A 5780-nucleotide genomic window follows, 5' to 3' on the forward strand; every position below is an offset into this window, starting at 1 on the left:
AAACATTCCCCCTCTGGCCAAGATGGCCTCCATCAGTCTAGAGATGGGTGTTACATAGGGCAGCTGCCCACTTACTGGAAGGTCAATGGTTCGATCCCCCTGCAGTGCCTGATATCAATATGTCAAAAGAGCCCTTGAGCAAAGCACCCTCCATCATAGTTTGACATCTTCGTGTAATGTCCGTTCAACGCTCTGGCTGGGGGACCATGAAGGGAACGATCCTCTTCATCACAGGGGACTTAATAATAACACAAAGTCATCTGGAAAACGATCAATCAGCGCAGCTTGAAAGAGTCTCCTCTCAGCATCACGGGGGGACACACCTGTGGACGTCCATCGATGTCTCGTCTCACACGTCCCGCCTCGTGTGTCTCCTGTGTGATTGTCATTCATCTTTCTTAACCACTTGGTCCGATACCGTGTTGTGCTGGAGCCTATCCCGGCCAGTCAACGGGCGAGAGGCCGGGGGGGGGGGCGACACACACCATCACACAGACAAACAATCATTCACACACACACATTCATACCTGTGGACCATTTAGCGTAACCAATTTGCCTAATTTTTTGTGTTTTTTAGTGGCAGGAGGAACCCGGAGAGAACCCACGCGGACACGGGGGAGAACATGCAAACAGAAAGGCACGCAAGTCGGATTGGAACCTGGAACATTCTTGCTGTGAGGCTACAGCACTAACCACTGCACCACCGTGATGCTCTTTGATTCTCATGTAGAAAAAAAAAAATCAGGCAAATTGTGGCTTTTTCAGAGTCGTCTGCTTGATGTCTTTCCTCCGTCATTTTAAACATCTGCCAGCGCGTACGCACGCACCAGCGCACGCACACGCGCACGTCGTGATCCCCTCGTTTGCTCCTCAGACTTGTGCCAAATAAACATCATTAAAAGCAGGCAGTGGTTGCCCCCCCCCCCCCCCCCCATGCGACGCCCACCGTGCGTGTCGGGTAAACACCACAACAGCTCATTAGCATCCAAAGTCACCAAATTATGGTGTGTGTGTGCGAGTGAGATGACTTGAGTATATGCGTGTGGAGGAACCTGCACCTGTAGGCAGGTGTGCAGTCATGTGATGCAGCTCATTTGTTCGTGTGTGTGTGTGTGTGTGTGCGCGAGCGCTTGAATTTTAGCAGGTGGAGTCGGGAGCTCATCGCGGGAAACGACAACATGTGAAGGCTCGCGTCACAATCGTAAAAATTTCCAAGAGGCCTTTTCCCTTCCGTTTGTCAGGTGGAGCGCGTTTCATCCCCGAGAGAAACCCGGTTCTGTTGGGGACGAACGCCACGTGGCGTTGGCTCCTCTGACCCCGCTGGAGGCCCCGAAGGGCCGAACTGAGGAGGGGGGGGGGGGGAGGCCGCTCACACAAATAATCACGACTCAGTGGTAATTGACTGAAACAGCTTCGCGCTGCAGTTTTTAGGGAGAGCAGAATATTTATCTGCAGAGTCATTTCTCATTTGGCGCCGCGTTAACGGCAGCGGAGGAACGAGCTTTATCCGGCTCTGGCAGCACCGACGGAGCTCATTAATATAAGAGCCATTAATTACTGACCCTTTAATGGCCTTTCATGCAGAATCCTCTTCTACACCTTCAGAATGAGCTTGGAACACTTTTCATTTGATGCCGAATTTTGCTTCACACCCTCCGGATTCACCTGGTGTGTTTCCACAGGCACTAGTTCAGGTCACGTGATCCGCACCGTCCCCCCAAGGGCAACCCTACACCGCCATCGTCCCACGTCCCACTGGTTGGTTGCAAGAATTGCACAACAACGACCGGATGGGTGACGGACAACGAGGAGGAGAAGCCTCACCTGTCCAGGTAGACGGTCATCGGCCTCAAAGCATGAACGTTAGAATATTTTAATATACTTGAAGATTGAAAGTGGGGAAACGCCCGACCCAATTGGTTGCCTTTTGTTTGCCAGAACCAGCTAGCGGCACCAAACAAAATAAGAATGGTGATTTCTTATGATCCTATTCGTGTCCGTCTCATTAGGAATGATGTGGCTAAAGGCCAGATGAAGACGGCAGCACGTTATAAACACAGCTTAGGAGGGGGAGCTGCTGCTGCTGCATCGTTACAGAGTGTGATGGAGTTCATAAGAGCGTGAAGAAAGAGCTGTTTAACGCAAGAGCCCAGCAGAGCAAACAGAAAGGGCCTCATTAAGGAGAAGCCAAAAAGGAGTCTCAGCAAGAGTTCCGAAGTTCAAGCAAAAGCTCGTGGAAGTTTATCTAATGTTCGGGTCTGATGATGATGGCTGACCTCAGACGGAGCTTCATCCGATCCTGGACCAGCATAAACTTGAGCTGTTACACATCAAATACGCTTCTCCACCTCCTCCTTGACACACTTTCATTATGCGGCAAACAGCTGGAGCTGAAGGTTGTCAGAGTGTGTGTGTGAGCGAGAGAGAGAGAGGTGAAGGTTTTGGACCTAATTGGCACGGGCGTGTCGGACATTTCCGGCATACGTCAAAACTCCCCCCGTCCGCAAACAAAGCGGAGCGTGAATCCAAATAAGTCTGCTTGACCCCCCCCCCCCCCCCCCCCTTCAAATGGAGTGGCAGAGCGAGCCATAAAGACTGTCCATCATGCATAAAATGTTGATGGGGAGGGGTCCAGCAATGCACTCGGGCAGTCGACCCCGAAAGACATTCACCTCAAAATGAAAGATACTCCGATCAGCGTGCGAAACCACCACCAGGCCCAAACACAGCGTGGCTGGGAGCCAGCAGCCCTCATCCGCCAGACCCCCCCCCCCCCCCCCCCCCCCACGGTCCCTCCGGCGGGAAGAATGCTCAGGAGGGACCAGAAGACATCTAAGGAAGATACACCCCCCCCAGTCTGTCCAGAGACACTTTGATCGGTGGACAATCTGACTCAGAAACCTGGAACAACGCATGTGATCGATCTTCATCCGATTAAACTATGAAACACCTCCCCGGGTAAATTTAGATATTAATGTGGAAGAGAAACAATTTTATCGAAGCCTCTGTAACTCCTGAAGTTAAGACGCTCCCTTCTTTTTTACGTTGGCCATTATGGGGGGGGGGGGGGGGTGATGCTGACACAGAGCTATTTTCTAATGAGTGAGAATGTGTTTAATTAATGACCTCGTTAACACCAACTTCTTAGATTCAATGCATCACACAGACGTGGGTTTTATAGACATTAAGCGGCTGAATTGCCTCACATTTATTACGTTTCCACCTATTGCATATTTTAATACACCGCGACATGTTCTGCTGGAGTATTTCATGTTTTTCTCTGGTAGTTAATCTGTAGAAGCTAATGTTAGCGTTTCTATTGAAGGGACCGTGTGGAAATTACTCGGCACAGAGAAGGGCTTTATCATCTTCAGTAAGGATGGGGAGACTCTTTTTTTTTGATAGAGGGGGTTTGAATAATTTCTTCCCCTTGAACTACCAATTTATCGTTGTGGGGGGGGGGGGTGTTTGAGTGCCTGAATGAGCTGGTAGGGTCTCCCATTGCAATCGGGTCCTGGGTGGCAGGTCAGGCCAAGGCCCCGGGATCGTATGCGAGCTTCTGGTGGCCGGATGGATGACGTGGGACTGACCTCTGGTGGACTCGCCACCCGCCGAGGGAACAATAGGGGGTGGGAGGTGCACCTCCACACGGCTTTGCAATCTTAAAATGTGGAAAAGGCAGAAGGTTCACTGTGAGGATAGGGCTGACACCAGATCTGCGTCACCCGTAAAACAGGGAGAGAGAGACCAGTTTGCTGCTGCTCCTCAGAGCCGGGTTCTGATCCGGGTGACATTCGGCAAGCAGTGTCTAGCGAAAGAAGGATGGAACATCCTGTGATCAAAGGAGGAGGCCAGACGGCTGATATTACTGCATATTCATGTGTGTTGTCCAGAAGAGAATCATTTTTATATTGTTTCTTCTGAGTTTTTTAATTGCCGTGGAACTTTATGACAGGCCTGCACCGCATGAATCTGCTTTGTGCACATTTTATAATAATTATCGTCATTATCCCTAATGAGCACTTTCATAAGACAAGCAGATTCATCATGCTAAGAGTCTGTCTGGGGGTGTGTGTGTGAGTGTGTGAGTGTGTGTGTGAATCATTATCCTGGGTGCTGACAGCTGCTAGCGGGGAGAGCTATGGCCAGAATGGTCCACTATCCTTTCGGGGGGGGGGAAGGGGGGCATCATGTCAACATTTAACTAATGCTCAGGCAGCCAAATGGACGTCGTCTCTCCCCCCCCCCCCCCCCCACCCCCACCCACACACACACACACACACACACACACAGTGTATATTTGAAGGTCTGCAACACCTCCTGCATGATGGAAGAAAAAAAAACCTGGTAGCTTGTAGTTATACCCCATCTCCCCCCCCCCCCCCCCCCCCCCAGCCATGGCTCTGCTTGAGGTTTTTGCCTGTTCAAGTCAGTTTCTCTTCAATTCATTCCAAGTCCCTCATGGAATTTTGTAGAATTCCATGAGGGACGTGGAATGAAGAGTCAGTCTCAACCTGCTTTTCTACGATCAAACAGCCGTGATCATGTACAATAAAAGTAGAATTGCCTGGACTTGACTTCCTTGTCCTCTGAAACATCTTTGCTTTCCCCTGCAGGAGTTGTTAACATAACCAGTGACAGAAAGAAACTTGCGAGACATCTGATGCTGTTCAGACCTAAATGCACACCCGTTTTATGCTGGATCAGATCCAAGCTCCTCGACGTATCAGTCTTTATCACCAGAATTGGCCCAATTTGAACATTCTACACTGTTTTTTGTGCACAGTGATATTTTGAGAAACTGATGTCACGTCGGTCAATGTTGTTGTTTTTTCGCTCGCAGGAAAATACCTGTATAGAAAAATAATCCACAATACATGAGGACGAGGCTTCGGGTGCATTTAACAGCCCAGACGATTCTCAATCAACTCACCGCCGGGAAGAGAAACTTGAAGGCTCTTTTGCTGAATTCCAATGGATTCGGCTCCTTGGACTCCCTGCTGGATCACCTGGGGACACAACCTGCTCCCCCGCCCGCCTGCCACCGTCTCATGCAGATGTCAGTTTTGGATCAGTTCTCATTCAGGGATTCCTTATGGATCATTGCTCAGTGCACTCCACATACATCTGTCTTTTACAAATCATCAAACGGTGACACTTTGCTGGAGCCACATTCATAAAATACTCTAGATCTAGAATCTCGATGCATTATAACGCACACTGATTTTCATTGGCTGTAATATGTCTGTATCCTTCCCCTTTGTTCTCCATACTTTATTTTTTAAGGATTAAAACATTTCTCATGCACTGATCATTTTGTTTCGTTGTATTTGAAGATATGCTTATTAACTTGACCTCCTGCATAAATGTGGTTCATGGAGAAGCAAAGCTTCCACATTAGCATTAGCTAGAATCAGTTGGGTTTTTTAGAGCAGTAACTTTTTGCATCCTCATCAACTTTCTTATCACCACGGAAATGCCAGATTATGGAAAACGGCGTTAAAAATAGAAATCCTTGGGCAGCCAACCTCGACAATGGTTAACATACGGTCTCATAGCGCCCTCTTGTGGCAGGGTGGACATGTGATACTATGGAAAATCAACAAGCAGAAAAAATGAGCAAAGTACTTTAAAGTAGTTTACTTAAATAAAAAAAAATGTACATCACATTATGCTTTACAATAATCATATTTTAAAGACTCTGGTTGTTTTTCATCTCAGTCATTTTGTACAAATCCTTCTGACAAAAATGCAAAAAAGACAAACTAAGAGATTATAAT

Source organism: Brachionichthys hirsutus, chromosome 22 (genome assembly GCF_040956055.1).
Source record: "Brachionichthys hirsutus isolate HB-005 chromosome 22, CSIRO-AGI_Bhir_v1, whole genome shotgun sequence".
Classification (NCBI taxonomy): Eukaryota; Metazoa; Chordata; class Actinopteri; order Lophiiformes; family Brachionichthyidae; genus Brachionichthys; species Brachionichthys hirsutus.